Genomic DNA, 13687 nt, shown 5'->3' on the forward strand with positions numbered 1-13687 from the left:
GGCTTGGGATCCGTGCCCCCTGCAGATTGGGCAGCTGGACACCTGGTAGATGTGGCGGAGGTGCAGCGCTCTGTGTGGGGGTCTCTGGAAGGAGTTCACGACAGTCTGGGTTGGAAGACCCCCCCATACACACGGTGTGGGGAGACATTCAGGCCGCAGGGCACTGGTGAGGAGAGGCCACACCCTCTACTTCTGTCCCTGGGCTGGGGTTCCTGCTCCAGCGCCTCTGAAGGTGGGCCAGTCAGTCCCAGCACTTATTAAGCACTGACTGTGTGCAGCGCCGTTGTGATGCTGGAGAGTCTTGGCGGGAGAGGTCCTAGGGGGTGTCGAAGACACCAGCCTGGATCCTGGAAGCATCCGCAGGGTACCTGCTGTCGGGGAAAGGGGAAGTGTTCTGGGCGTGCAGGTGCCTTCCTGGTAGATTCCTTCTGACCTACGGTGGGGCTGCACGCCCTCCCCTGCTCCAGAGAACAAGTATTACATCGAGATGCGCTCCAAGGGGGAGTGGAAGGGGAGGTAGGCAGGGGGGATTGGGTGACTGGGTGACGGGCCCTGAGGGGGGCACTTGACATGAACACTGGGTATTATACTATATGTTGGCAAATCGAACTCCAATAAAGAATATACAAAAATAAAAAAAGAATAAAAGAATATAATACAAAAAAATGAACAGTGTCTTTTGCAGAACAGATTTTTAATTATTCTTAATTTTAATAAAGTCAATATTTCCTTTCAAAAAAAAGAAGAAATGTGCTCCAGACCCTCCCTTCCCAGCGAATCGCACCCTTGACCCGTCCAGGGTCCCAGAGCTGGGAGCCACCAGCAACCGGGCTGGGTGGGCCTGTGAGGGGGCGGGGCGAGAGGCAGGACCTCCAAAGGGGGGTTCCAAGAGAGGCGGGGTGAGCGGCTTCCAGAGGGGAAGGGTCTCTGAAGCGGCGGGGCGAGGGCAGAGGCTTGGGGCCCCTGGAGAAGGGGTGAGGGCGGGGTGGAGGCTCACGCAGGCCCAGGGGGTTCCAGCGGTGGCGTGGCCGCAGCAGCAGCCGGGCTAGGGGGAGGCTTTTCGGCGGCTGCAGGTCGCTGGGTTCTCCGCGAAGCCCGAGCAGGGGTAGAGCGTGAGGTGGGGACCCCTGGCACTGTCCGCCAGGTCAGCCCTGAGGGCAGCACGGGGCCTTTCGTCCCGCAGACCAGGGGGCCCTGGAGACTCTGGGGGCGGGAGGAGGGGGTGTGGCTTGCATGAGACTCGGCCGCCAGGTGTCCCCCCCACCCCACCTGGGTGTTCTGCCGCCTGGCCCCTGGAGACCTTCTAGGAGAGGCGGCCATCTCCAGCTGTCCGGTCCCCGAGGGTCGGGGCTGAGACCCTCACTGAGATGCCCAGCAGAAGTATCCACGTGGGACTTGCCCTGAGGGAGATCGGATGACATCTGTCGCAGGGATAATCCCAGGAGGGACTGCCAGGGTGGAATCCCAGGTGGGCAGCACAAAACAGGGGACGCAGGAGTCTGAGGGTGGCATGGGTTGTTTGAGCCCCCCTCCCCGCTCCTGTGTGGGCACTGGGCAGGCAGGGTGGGCTGGGTCCTCCCTCGGTCAACCTGGGCCTCAGGACAGGGCGGCTGCGGAGGACTCGGCAGACAATGGATGTCCACTGCCAGAGACACAGGCAGCAGGACTGAGGGACAGGGGAGCAGCAGGCCACAGCTCTGTGGTCAGCCCACCTTTCTCTCTCCGTGGCAGTCTGTCCTCCGCCTGGAGCAGCTTATCCCTGCTGGGCCACCGTTCTTGGCAAGGCCAGGGCGGGAGCTCCGTGGTGGGCTCATGTCCTCTCCCAAGACAGGCCTGGGGCTGAGGCCTCCCCTTGCCTGGGTTCCCAGCTGGCAAGTCAGGTGGGGTGGGGTATCAGACCTCAGTGGCAGAAGGCTGCAGAGTGCAACCTGGTGTCCCAAGCGCTCGCAGCAGCCTCCCTGGAGCTTGTGATCCAGCCCTGTCTGTGGTGATTATTGATATATTTAGACTTGTTTGTATTGTTTTACACTTTTAGCCAGGCTTTACCAATTTTTCTCTTATCCACTTTCTCACCTTGCTTTTTTTAAATTTAATTTTATTTATTTGTAAAGATTGTATTTCAGTAATATGGGGCTTGAACTCACAACCCCAAGATCGAGAATCCTACCCTTTTCCAACTGGACCAGTTGCCCTTTGCCTTGCCTTCTATCTGGAGATTCTTAAAAAATATTCTTCCCTCCCTTACTGATTTTCCACCACAGGGAATGAGGGTTCCAATGTGTACCCTGGGCTGCTTGAGCTCCGACCTACCTGTTTCACAAAGACTTAGGTAACACTTGACAAGTCCCAAGGCAACAAAAGCACATGAGAGTGTTTTAGTGCCCATTTCCCCGTTCCAGGTACCGTTGAGCTTTTTAGTGATGACTCTTAAGTCATCTTAAGCCAGACACTAGTTTATTGTCTTCTGGACGACTTCTGTCTGGAGTCATGCATACGGAACTGTTCTGTTGTTCACAACCCATCTCACATGCTGGCCTGTCCCCCCAGGATTGTTTTACGCCCAAGTCTTTACTTAGAAGCCATGCATTCCTGAGACAGGAATCCTAAGACAGGAATACAGGACTCTTCTTTGCCTTTGTCCTAGAGGAGCGGTTATGCTCTATACACAATTGCAGGCTGGCGTTTGCTTTCTCTCAAAACTTTGCAGCTATTCTCAGGCGTTAATGATTTATTGCTGTGTAACAAATGATGCTAATACGTAACACAATTACTTTCTGTCCTTTCTGTGGGTCAGGAATTTCAGAGTGGCGCCCTGGTCTGTTTTGCCTCCAAACAGCTTGTAGTTGGATGTGGGCTGGCCTCAATGTCTGGAGCTTCGAGTGGCCTGCAGACGTGCTTCCAGGGTGACTCGCTCACAGGGTTGTTGGCTGGAGGCCTCAGTTTCTCTCCACGAGGACCTCTTCACACCTGCGGTGAGTTCTTTCCTCTCACGGTGGTGGCACTCTCCAGAGTCTGCCCCCCCCCCCCCCAGGACACCAAGGTGGCAGGTGTCGATGCTTCTCTGCTTCCAGCCTCGGACTCCCATGTCACCACTTCCCCAAAGCCCGGGACTCACCTTTTAGTAGGGGAGGGGTCACACAAAGGCTCAGTGAGGTGCATCTGGGAGGCAACCCCAAAAGCCCCATCGCCGCTGATTAGAGGTCTGCACGGCTCTCCTTTACTGTGGGTTTCTCCTCTTTCTCTGGGTTCCTGCAAGGTAGTCTCTTTGTTGTCAAAGTTCTTCTGTTTCCCTATAATGGGTCTTCGTGTAGGACAGGTGGGTTTCCTGGATTCATATTTTTCTCCTTTTTTTGCAGTATAATTAACACACAGTGTTATGTGACTTTCAGGTGTAGAATACAGTGATTCAGCACTTCCACACGTCACCTGGTGCTCATGACGACAGGTACCCTCCCTCATCCCCATCACCTGTTTCCCCATCCCCCCTGCCCAGCTCCCCTCAGGTGACCATCACCGTGTTCTCTGTAGTTAACAGTCTTTCTTTGCCTCTCTGTTGCTTTCTTTTTTTTCTTTTTGCTTCTTTGTTTTTTTTTAAATTCCACGTATGAGTGAGAGCATATGGTATTTGTCTTTCTCTTACTGGCTTATGTCACTTAGCATAATACTCTCTAGCTCCATCTATGTCATTGCAGATGGCAAGATTTCATTTTTTATGGCTTAGTAATATTCCTATATATATATAAAATCCTCCTTATCTGTTCATCTGTCGATGAACATCTGGGCTCTTTCTATAATTTGGCTACTGTGGGTAGTGCTTTATAAACATCGAGTGCATGTATCCCTTTGAATTAGTATTTTTGTGTCCTTTGGGTAAATACTTAGTAGTGCAATTGCTGGATTGTAGGGTATTTGGATATTTTAATTTTCTAAGGACCTTCCATCCTGTTTTCCAGAGTGGCTGCGTGAGCTCCCATTCCCACCAACAGTGCAAGAGGGTTCCCTTTTCTCCACATCCTCGCCAACATTTGTTGTTCCCTGTCTTGTTAATTTTCCCCATTCTCATTGATGTGAGATGGTATCTCATTGTGGTTTTGATTTGCATTTCCCTGATGATGAGGGATGTGAGCATATTTTCAGATATCTGTTGACCACCCATGTCTTCTTTGAGAAAATGTCTATTCATATTTTCTGCCAATTTTCAATTGAATTATTCATTTTTTTTGGGTGTTGAGTTGTATAAGTTCTTTATATATTTTGGATATTTGCCCTTTATCTGATATGTCATTTGCAAATATCTTCTCTCATTCTATAGGCTGCCTTTTAGTTTTATCGACTGTTTCCTTTGCTGTGCAGAAGACTTTTATCTTGAATAAGTCCCAATAGTTCATTTTTCCCTTGTCTTTGGAGATGTGTCTAGTAAGAAGTTACTGCAGCTGAGGTCAAAGAAGTTTCTTCCTGTGTTCTCCTCTAGGATTTTGATGGATTCCTGTCTTACATTAAGGTCTTTCATCCATTTTGAGTTTATCTTTGTGTCTGGTGTAAGAGAATGGTCCAGTTTCATTCTCAGCCCAATCACTGAGCCACCCAGGTGCCCCACAACTAAAATATTCAAACACTGCTAGGTAAAGTTTAAATTGATTCAACTGGTTTGACATTACCTACTAAAGTTAAATATGCTTTCATCCTTTGTCCTAGCAACCCACATTTAGGTATACACCAAATAGAAATGCATGCACATGTACACTGAGGAATATGAAGAAGGTAGGCCTGTAGCCTCGTTATTCCCAATTGTCCCAAACATGGAAAAAATTGAATAACCAGCAACAGAAGGCGGCCCTTACAATAGTAGTAGATTCATACAACAGAATATCATACAGCAACGGAAAGGCTACAACAAGCAACAGTATGCAGCAATCTCACAACTCCACTATTGAGCGAAAAAAGCTAAACATAACAGAACACATACTGCAGAGTTCCATGCAAGACTGAACTCTGGTGTACAGGAATGCAGGTTCAAAGAAAAGCAAAGGAATCACTTTTACAAAGTGATGGAGTCAGGATGGATAGTGGTTGCATAGAGGAAGTTTCAAGGAGGAGGGAAGAGGGAATTATCAGGAGGAGCACAGGATGCATCTGGTGCACCAAACACCTTTTATTCTTGATCTGGGTGGGGGTCCCACCATAAAAGCAATTTCTTTATGACAACTTCAGCTGCACAATTTTATTTTCTTAAAAATTTCTGTATTGAGGGGATCCTTGGGTGGCTCAGCGGTTTAGCGCCTGCCTTTGGCCCAGGGCGTGATCCTGGAGTTCCGGGATCAAGTCCCACATTGGGCTCCCTGCATGGAGCCTGCTTCTCGTTCTGCCTGTGTCTCTGCCTCTCTCTCATGAATAAATAAATAAAATATTAAAAAATAAAATAATTACTTGCTTGCTTCCAGGTTATGAAACTATTTTACATTATCTTTGTTTTATCTTTCACAGTTGGATGTCCGTGTACCTAGAGCTGCAAGGTGGGAGGTAGGTTTGAGCTTCTCACTGTCCAGGTGGTTATGAAAGCAGCACCAGTCTTCTCCACCACATGCACCAGCTGCGCACATGGACCCACGTCTGCTTCTTCATTGTGTGGCTTTTCTGTATCCAAGGGAACAAATATTCCCACTGTGCTCTGTGGCTGCAAGCATGTCTTGGCTGTTTGTGCTTTTGCACTTCTATATAAATTTTAGAATCAGCTTGCCAATTTACACAACATGATGAGATTTTTATTGCAATAGCGTTGACTTTATAGTCCAGTTTGGGAAGATCTGACACCTTACAGTATTGGGTGTTCCTACGCATGCCCATGACATGGTTGTCTGTTTATTTGGGGATTCTGTGATTTCTCTCAATATTGCCTATAGTTTTGGGGGTAGAGATCCTGCACATATTTTGCTAGATTTTTTTTCCTAAGCAGATATTTTTTATTCTGCTGTAATGGTAACTGGTCCTAGGTCAAACTGATTGGACTCTCTCAGAAGGGTGTGGGTTAGCAGCACATGCAGAAGAGGAGGCCAAACTATGATGTGGTCCACATTGACGAGGAAGGTGATTTCCAAGAGCTGGTGGCATAGTTGCTGCCACCTCAAGGCAAGAGGCTGGCAGTCCCTCCAGTCTGCCTGTGGTTCCTGGCTGAGGTCTGCCTGCAGGGGTAGTGCTATCTTCCCAGGCCAGGCACTCCCAAGTAGTAAGGATAGTGCTCCTGAGAAGGGATAGTGGTGAGCTGCTCCAGCCAGCAGCCCAGAAGCCAGCTGTAAGCACCACATCCTGCTCCTCTTATTAAAGCCATGCTACCTGCTCACTTTCTTTGGGTTATGTAGGTCATAACTCTGAGGGAAAGTTGAAGATAGTCCATGGGATGAGCCATGACCCTGCTGCTGCTGGTCCTGAGCCCTGTGATGCTCACCACCCCTTCCTCTAGCCCCTGTTTCACATTCTGCTCCTCTGCCACTCTGGGCTGGAGGTAGCTTGGGTCCTTATCTCTAGAGGGTCTGACACTTGCCTCTTCTGATCACAACTGGGCTTGGAAGAGCCAGACCTGCCCCTGATCACTGGCCAGTTGTGGGAAGTCCCTGGCACATCCTTTCTGCCCCACCTTCACTGTGGGGTCCTGTCCTGAATCCTGTTGGCCAAGGCCCACCAGCCCTGACAGCCCAGAGACTCAAGCAGGTGCACAGAGTCTGGAGTCTGAAATGACTCTTACTATCTCCCTTTTGGGGACCACGACCCTGCACTGTATGGTGGCTGCTGTACTGCTCCATCCTGGGAGGGCTCTTCCTCCAGTACGATGCCTCACTGCACCTTCTAGAGGTCAATCAGAGGCAGCTTCAAAGTGGCTGGATGCTGGATCCTATGGTCATGCTGTAAAGGGGGCCCCTGGTGAGGCTGTGGGGACCCCACGTAGGTAAATGTGACCTAGGCATGCTGAACTGGGTGCTGGCTGAACCACTGTGGGCAGCAAAGACAAGCCAGTCCTGGGGACACAGGTCAGCCTTGACTGGGATGAAATCTTGTCCAAAGCAGGCAGCACGGCCCTGAGTTATTGAGTGTCTTCAGGGGGTTGTGCTGTACAGGACCCCAGCTTTGGCTTCTCTGGCTGGCAGTGGATGCTCTCAGGTAAGGAGGCTCCACCTCCCTGTCTGCTGTCATGGCTGCTCCAGAGCTCTCTGCACAGCACCTGGTGGCTATGGGCTCTTTTGTGGTGGATGCTCTCAGGTGGGCTTCACATGGCTCTTCCTCTGACCTCCTCCTCCTTGCTCCTCCAGTTTTCTCCTTCCAGCTCTTTATCCAACTAGCCTCACCATTTTCTGCTTATTTTTTTTTCTGCTTATTTTTAGCCAGGTTCTCCTCTGCACCTTTCATAGCTGTGTCCTGGGCCACAGGTGCCCTGCCAGGAGCTCCACCCAGTAGGAGGCCCCTTACCACTGTTCTCAGGCCACCCCTGGGTACAGTAGCAGTCTGCTCTCTGAGCCAATCAGCTGTTTTTTACTTCCTCTATCAGCTGGTTTGGGCGCCCAGAAGGAAGGGGCAGGGGGCTGAGGAAAGGTGTCTACACAATGACAGCAAAGGGTGGCACCTGTTTATACAGCCTATTATCCCCTCTAGATTTGCATGGACCCAATCCCAGTGAATCACTGTGGTGAGCAGTTGGGCCCCTTAACCTTAAGACATGTGGGCTCAGCCCATTTGGGGCATTCTGGTCACATGGGCACCCAGATTCCATGCCCAGATGCCCCTGGCAGGGTCTGGTGCATGCCAGGTACTGCATACATGGTGCACGAGATGGGGCTGCCTCGCAAATCTTCCACCAGGGCTGGTCAGATACATTGCACAGTACCTGTCTGCTCCCCACGGGTATCTGGTGCTATGGGATCTGCTGAGACACACTGTCTAGTTGGCCAGGACCTCATACAAAGCCCTTTCTTGCCCAGGACCCCGCATAATTCAGTATTGCTCGTGTGGAACATGCTGCCTCCAAGAGCCAGAGGGGCCCTGTGTGTTCTCCTTGGTGGGAGGAGGGGGAGTGTACTGCCTTGACCTTGCTTTGAAGGGAAGTTGCAGGCCACCAGACCCTAAATCCCACACGGATGGGGCTGAATCTCTTACAATACACCCTGCAGAGTGTAAGTGTCTTTTCAAGGCTCCCAATGTACCTGGCTTTGGGGAGACCCTGGGACAGGCCTGGATGAGAACCTTACCTGTTCTCAAACCTAATACACATCTCGTCCATCAGAAGGGCCATGTGGTGCTTTGAGTCCTCAGCTGTCAGAGTGCACTTGGACCCTCTGTTTACCAACCTTTTAGAGAACTGGGGATGGCCTCTCCCTGGAATATGATTACTGAGTAAATGACATAGATCATCACCACTGTATGTATGCTCTTCCCATGAGGTGCCAGGTTCTGGGTCTGATGACTGGCTCACACACAAAGGCAGAGATAGAGATTATACCCGGCACAAGAACGGCTGCCTCTCTGCCTTTTACTCATTCTGATTTTGTGTGTTAGCTGTTTCTCTAGAAACACCACGTTCTCACTGGGTTCATCCCTGTGGCCCCCAGGGTTAGATACCACTGGCCACCATCCTGGCCCCACCACCCTTTACGGTAATTATGTTCTCCCTGCTCCAGGGCCCAGCTACCCCACGGTGACCATGGAGCCCAGTTGGGGAGCAGCATCTCCTGCATTTAGCTCTACCAATAGAGGGCAGCTCTCTAAGGCACACTGTATGCTCCTGACACTTACAGTGTTTCTGAGGTCCTCCACTGGAATGTGGCAGCTGCTGACTTCTCATCTCGTGTAAGTCACATAATCTGGCGAATGTACTTCTGCAAAAAGGCTATGGGATTTTGATAGGAATTGCATTAAATATTTATTTATGTATTTATTTATGTATTTATGTATTTATTTATTTATTTATTTATTTTCTTGTTTATGTTTGGGGTTATTTTTGATTAAATTTTTATTGGATTTCAATTTGCCAACATATAGCCTAACACTCAGTGCTCATCCCGCCAAGTGTCCCCCTCGGTGCCCATCACCCAGTCACCTCAACCCCCCGCCCACCTCCCCTTCCACTACCCCTTGTTCATTTCCCAGAGTTGGGTGTCTCTCATGTTTTCTCACCCTCACTGATATTTTCACTCATTTTCTCTCCTTTCCCTTTATTCCCTTTCACTAATTTTTATATTCCCCAAATGAATGGGACCATATAAAGTTTGTCCTTTACTGATTGACTTATTTCACTCAGCATAATACCCTCCAGTTCCATCCATGTCGAAGCAAATGGTGGGTATTTGTCGTTTCTAATGGCTGAGTAATATTCCATTGTACATAAATCACATCTTTATCCATTCATCTTTCGATGGACACCGAGGCTCCTTCCACAGTTTGGCTATTGTGGACATTGCTGCTATAAACATTGGGGTGCAGGTGTCCCAGCGTTTCACTGCATCTGTATCTTTGGGGTAAATCCCCAGCAGTGCAATTGCTGGGTCATAGGGAAGGTCTATTTTAACTCTTTGAGGAACCTCCACACAGTTTTCCAGAGTGGCTGCACCAGTTCACATTCCCACCAACAGTGCAAGAGGGTTCCCCTTTCTCCACATCCTCTCCAACATTTGTTGTTTCCTGTCTTGTTAATTTTCCCCATTCTCACTGGTGTGAGGTGGGATCTCATTGTGGTTTTGATTTGTATCTCCCTGATGGCCGGTGATGTGGAGCATTTTCTCATGTGCTTGTTGGCCATGTCCATGTCTTCCTCTGTGAGATTTCTCTTCATGTCTTTTGCCCATTTCATGATTGGATTGTTTGTTTCTTTGGTGTTGAGTTTAAGAAGTTCTTTATAGATTTTGGATACTAGCCCTTTATCTGATAGGTCATTTGCAAATATCTTCTCCCATTCTGTAGGTTGACTTTTAGTTTTGTTGACTGTTTCTTTTGCTGTGCAGAAGCTATTAATCTTTTTTTTTCAGAAGCTATTAATCTTGATGAAGTCCCAATAATTCATTTTTGCTTTTGTTTCCCTTGCCTTCATAGATGTAACTTGCAAGAAGGTGCTGTGGCCAAGTTCAAAAAGGGTGTTGCCTGTGTTCTCCTCTAGGATTTTGATGGAATCTTGTCTCACATTTACATCTTTCATCCATTTTGAGTTTATCATTGTGTCTGGTGCAAGAGAGTGGTCTAGTTTCATTCTTCTGCATGTGGATGTCCAGTGTTCCCAGCACCATTTATTGAAGAGGCTGTCTTTCTCCCAATGGATAGTCTTTCCTCCTTTATCGAATATTAGTTGACCATAAAGTTCAGGGTCCACTTCTAGGTCTCTATTCTGTTCCATTGATCTATGTTTCTGTTTTTGTGCCAGTACCACACTGTCTTGATGATCACAGCTGTGTAGTACAACTTGAAATCTGGCATTGTGATGCCCTCGGTTCTGGTTTTCTTTTTCAATATTCCTCTGGCTATTCAGGATCTTTTCTGATTCCACACAAATCCTAAGATGATTTGTTCCAACTCTCTGAAGAAAGTCCATGGTATTTTGAAAGCGATTTCACTGAACATGTAAATTGCCCTGGGTAGCATAGACATTTTCACAATATTAATTCTTCCAATCCATGAGCATGGAATGTTTTACAATCTCTTTGTGTCTTCCTCAATTTCTTTTAGAAGTGTTCTGTAGTTTTTAGGTCCTTTACTTCTTTGGTTAGGTTTATTCCTAGGTATCTTATGCTTTTGGGTGCAGTTGTAAATGGGATTAACTCCTTAATTTATTTTCCTTCAGCCTCATCGTCAGTGTATAGGAATGCCACTGATTTCTGGGCATTGATTTTGTATCCTGCCACACTGCCGAATGGCTGTATGTGTTCTTGCAATCTTGGGGTGGAGGCTTTTGGGTTTTCTAGGTACAGTATCATGTCATCGGCAAAGAGGGAGAGTGTGACTTCTTATTTGCCAGTTTGAATGCCCTTTATTTCTTTTTGTTGCCTGATTGCTGAGGCTAGGACTTCTAGTACTATGTTAAATAGCAGTGGTGAGAGTGGACATCCCTGTCTTGTTCCTGATCTTAGGGGAAAGGCTCCCAGTGTTTCCCCATGGAGAATGATATTTGCTGTGGGCTTTTTATAGATGGCTTTTAAGATGCTGGAATGTTCCCTCTATCCCTACACTCTGAAGAGTTTTGATCAGGAATGGATGCTGTATTTTGTCAAATCTTTTCTCTGCATCTATTGAGAGGATCCTATGATTCTTGTTTTTTCTCTTGTTGATATGATATCATGTTGATTGTTTTATGAGTGTTGAAAAAGAGTGTTGCATCCTGGGGATAAATCCCACTTGGCCATGGTGAATAAGCTTCTTAATGTATTGTTGGATCCTATCGGCTAATATCCTGTTGAGAATTTTTGCATCTGTGTTCATCAGGGATATTGGTCTATAATTCTCCTTATTGGCGAGGTCTTCATCTAGTTTTGGAATCAAGGTGATGCTGGCCTCATAAAATGAGTTCGGAAGTACTCCATCCCTTTCTATCCTTTGGAAAAGCTTTAGCAGCATAGGTATTTTTTCTTCTTTAAATGTTTGATAGAATTCCCCTGGGAAGCCATCTGGCCCAGGACTTATGTGTCTTGGGAATTTTTGATGACTGCTAAAATTTCATCCCTGGTTATTGGCCTTTTCAGGTTTTCTATTTCTTCCTGTTCCAGTTTTGGAAATTTGTGGTTTTCCAAAAATGCATCCATTTCTTCTAGATTGCCTAATTTGTTGTATGCTCATAATACATTTTTAAAATTGTTTGAATATCCTTGGTATTGGTTGTGATCTCTCATTTTTCATTCATGATTTTATTAATTTGAGTCTTTTTTTCTTTTTAATAAAGCTGACTAGGGGGTTTATCTATCTTATTAATTCTTTCAAAGAACCAACTCCGGGGTTTGTTAATCTGTTCTACAGTTCTTCTGGTCTCTATTTCATTGAGTTCTGCTCGAATCTTTATTATCTCTCTTCTGCTTGGTGTAGGTTTTATTTGTTGTTCTTTCTCCAATTCCTTTAGGTGCGAGGTTAGCTTGTGTATTTGAGTTTTTTTCCAATATTTTTGAGGGATGTTTGTATTGTGATGAATTTCCTTCTTAAAAATATATATATATTTTATTGGAGTTCAATTGGCCAACATACAGAATAACACCCAGTGCTCATCCCGTCAAGTGCCGCCCTCAGTGCCCGTCACCCATTCACCCCCACCCTCCGCCCTCCTCCCCTTCCACCACCCCTAGTTCATTTCCCAGAGTTAGGAGTCCTCATGTTCTGTCTCCCTTTCTGATATTTCCCACACATTTCTTCTCCCTTCCCTTATATTTCCTTTCACTATTATTTATATTCCCCAAATGAATGAGACCATATAATGTTTGTCCTTCTCCGATTGACTTATTTCACTCAGCATAATACCCTCCAGTTCCATCCACGTTGAAGCAAATGGTGGGTATTTGTCATTTCTAATGGCTGAGTAATATTCCATTGTACATAAATCACATCTTCTTTATCCATTCATCTTTCGATGGACACCGGGGCTCCTTCCACAGTTTGGCTATTGCGGACATTGTTGCTATAAACATCGGGGTGCAGGTGTCCCGGCGTTTCATTGCATCTGAATATTTGGGGTAAATCCCCAACAGTGCAATTGCTGGGTCGTAGGGCAGGTCTATTTTTAACTCTTTGAGGAACCTCCACACAGTTTTCCAGAGTGTCTGCACCAGTTCACATTCCCAACAACAGTGCAGGAGTGTTCCCCTTTCTCTACATCCTCTCCAACATTTGTTGTTTCCTGCCTTGTTAATTTTCCCCATTCTCACTGGTGTGAGGTGGGATCTCATTGTGGTTTTGATTTGTATTTCCCTGATGGCAAGTGATGCAGAGCATTTTCTCATGTGCATGTTGGCCATGTCTCTGTCTTCCTCTGTGAGATTTCTGTTCATGTCTTTTGCCCATTTCATGATTGGATTGTTTGTTTCTTTGCTGTTGAGTTTAATAAGTTCTTCATAGATCTTGGAAACTAGCCCTTTATCTGATACGTCATTTGCAAATATCTTCTCCCATTCTGTAGGTTTTCTTTTAGTTTGTTGAGTGTATCTTTTGCTGTGCAGAAGCTTTTGATCTTGATGAAGTCCCAATAATTCATTTTGCTTTTGTTTCTCTTGCATTCATGGATGTATCTTGTGAGAACCAGGAGTTGGTTCTTTGAAAGAGTTAATAAGATAGATAAGCCTTTGCCAGCCTGGGGCAGCCTGGTTGGCTCAGTGGTTTAGTATCGCCTCCAGCCCAGGGCCTGATCCTGGAGACCCAGGGTTGAGTCCTGTGTCAGGCTCCCTGCATGGAGCCTGCTTCTCCCTCTGCCTGTATCTCTCTCTCTCTCTTTCTCTCTCTCTCTTTCTGTGTGTGTGTCTGATGAATAAATAAATAATATTAAAAAAACCATTAGCCAGCCATATTAAAAAGAAGATAGAAAGACTCAAATTAATAAAATCATGAATGAGAAAGGAGATATCACCAACAATACCAAGGAAATACAAACGATTTTAAAAATTTATTATGAGCATCTATTGGCCAATAATTTAGGCAACATAGAAGAAATATAGAAGCAATGAATGCAGTTCTGGAAAATGAC

The 13687-nt window shown here is 46.7% G+C and overlaps 1 long non-coding RNA gene across 1 annotated transcript; it reads left to right on the forward strand.

Moving 5' to 3' along the window:
• Positions 1 to 2624: 2624 nt before the first annotated feature.
• Positions 2625 to 8890, forward strand: LOC112911982 (uncharacterized). Its single transcript, XR_003233462.2, has 4 exons — positions 2625 to 2972; positions 3390 to 3445; positions 5485 to 5520; positions 8664 to 8890. It is a non-coding gene; the product is annotated as an uncharacterized lncRNA (long non-coding RNA).
• The last annotated feature ends 4797 nt before the right edge of the window (positions 8891 to 13687 follow it).

This window comes from Vulpes vulpes, chromosome 7 (genome assembly GCF_048418805.1).
Source record: "Vulpes vulpes isolate BD-2025 chromosome 7, VulVul3, whole genome shotgun sequence".
NCBI classification, from domain to species: domain Eukaryota; kingdom Metazoa; phylum Chordata; class Mammalia; order Carnivora; family Canidae; genus Vulpes; species Vulpes vulpes.